General features: G+C 37.5%; 1 protein-coding gene across 1 annotated transcript in view; it reads right to left on the bottom strand.

Annotated features, from left to right (window-relative positions):
- The window catches only part of LOC117109340 (Down syndrome cell adhesion molecule-like protein 1), a 12,381-nt gene extending 10,973 nt beyond the window's left edge, over positions 1-1,408 (bottom strand). The window contains exon 1 of the mRNA XM_033251638.1: positions 1,364-1,408. The gene's annotated coding sequence lies outside the window, so the exon portion shown is untranslated. The remainder of the gene's footprint in view (positions 1-1,363) is intronic.
- Positions 1,409-2,115: the final 707 nt, after the last annotated feature.

Raw genomic sequence — 2,115 nt, 5'->3', positions numbered from 1 at the left:
ACCGTAGAGTCCAGCCAGGTTTCCGTCAGTGCATAGGTGCAACAGTCCTTGTATTCCTTTTTGCAATTTATGTTGCAAAGCAGTTCATCGTACTTACTACGGATTGATCTCACATTGGCCAAGCATATAGTAGGTAGCGGCAGTCTATGTGAGTGGCGACGAAGCCTGGCAAGCAGTCCGCCTCGGCGGCCTCTTTTCCACTGTTGGATCTCTTTTATTCCCAATGGCTCAGGCGATCGGGGGCCTAGTAAAATATCGTCAGGAAAGACATTAAGTCTACAGATTGGGATCACTGGTGCTGCTGGCCTAAGTCTTAATATCTCATCTTTGGAGTAAGTGATAGTGGAGTGGACGTCAATAATGAGATATGATAACAACGTACAAAAACAAATCAGCCGAGATAGAGCCCTGTCGCCATAGTACGGCGCCATCTTCATTCATAATTTTGTATTATTTACCGTATATGGTTACAATAATATCAGCAAAAATTTAAACAATACATAATGTTAATGCTAAGATTAATAATTGATATTAAAACTAAAGGTAATAAAAACAATAATAACAATGAAAATCAGCCGAGATAGAGCCCTGTCGCCATAGTACGGCGCCATCTTCATTCATAATTTTGTATTATTTACCGTATATGGTAACAATAATATCAGCAAAAATTTAAACAATACATAATGTTAATGCTAAGATTAATAATTGATATTGAAACTAACGGTAATAAAAACAATAATAACAATGACACCAATAATAACAGCATTATTATTGTGGCCGAGTTGACTTGTGGCCGAGTTGACTGCAGCCGAACTTTTTGTGGCCGAGTTGATTTGTGGCCGAGTTGACTTGTGGCCGAGTTGACTGTGGCCGAGTTGGATCGAATTCATAACTAAGCCCTAACTAGGAGGCCTAGGCCCTAACCGCCTAACCTGTGGGCTAGGCCTAGACTACAATAATTCAATAAAATATATATAATAATATAATTATAATAAAACAAGTAAGAGTTAGTTTTCTTAATAGGCGTGTCCCATTATTAATAAAGGCCTAGGGGCATAGCTAGCTAGGCAGTCAGTGGCTGTGCCATATACTGTATAGGGCCTAGGCCTATCTAGGCTCGTGTAGGTATTGCCTATTCCTCGTGTTCTACTTACGTCTCTGGTCGACGCGACCGATGATGTGCTGTCTTCCTTTTTTAGCCTACGGGTACGGGCAGGGTACAATAGCCGTATTACTATATTATATTATTACTAAACGACGTAGTGCAGGTATATCTACGCCGAGATTATGCCATCTAGAAAACAAATAATAATATTTCCTAGGCCTATTTACTATAGTTGTTTACACAGTACTCTACCCTAACCAATCTTTTGTAATTCCGGATATAGGAGAGATCATTGGATGAAAATCTGATATAGCGCCCCCGTGTTTGAACAGAATGCGTTGAGTTGGCGTTGAGTCAATGACATGAGATATGGTTTTTGGATTGCTTGCTTTTTTCTAAACTATTTTTCAAAAATAGTTTAGAACGAATTAGTTTAGTTTAGAATTTAATTTTATATTTTTGTTGCTTTGTTCTTTTCTGAATGCACCGTTAGGTTTTGTCTAACGTGTGCCACTGCTATGAAAGTGTAATCTAATAAATATTCTATTGTTTGTATTTTAGCTGAACATAATTAGACCGTTTGTCGCCTTAACATTGATCGAGGATTCCTCGCACATTACCGGCAATAATTATTTCTCATCATTCGCTTTCGTTATATATATATATAACATAATTTGTTTCGGCAACTGCTGTATAACAAACAAGTATAATGTGAGAAACTAAAGTTATAGGCCTATTCTGGTATATAAATATTATATCTGTCTCTTATACACATCTAGATGTGTATAAGAGACAGTGTATAATGTCTGCAATAGTCTATTAGATTGTTTTGTGATTATATTAATACACTATAATTATGTCCTTCTGTTTTTTCAGGTCAGTTGACAGATATTGATATGTTATTTATCGCCACAAGACTTGGTAAGCACTGGAAGGCCTTTGGCATCACCCTTCGTCTGAAGCAACATGACATAGAACAAATTGAGATGGACTTTCCACCAGCTGTAGAC

This window comes from Anneissia japonica, unplaced genomic scaffold, assembly GCF_011630105.1.
Source record: "Anneissia japonica isolate Jap-2015-1 unplaced genomic scaffold, ASM1163010v1 scaffold288010_len917306_cov203, whole genome shotgun sequence".
NCBI classification, from domain to species: Eukaryota; Metazoa; Echinodermata; class Crinoidea; order Comatulida; family Comatulidae; genus Anneissia; species Anneissia japonica.
Note: the sequence above shows the minus strand (reverse complement) of the source record. Positions and strands in the feature narration are given on the sequence as shown.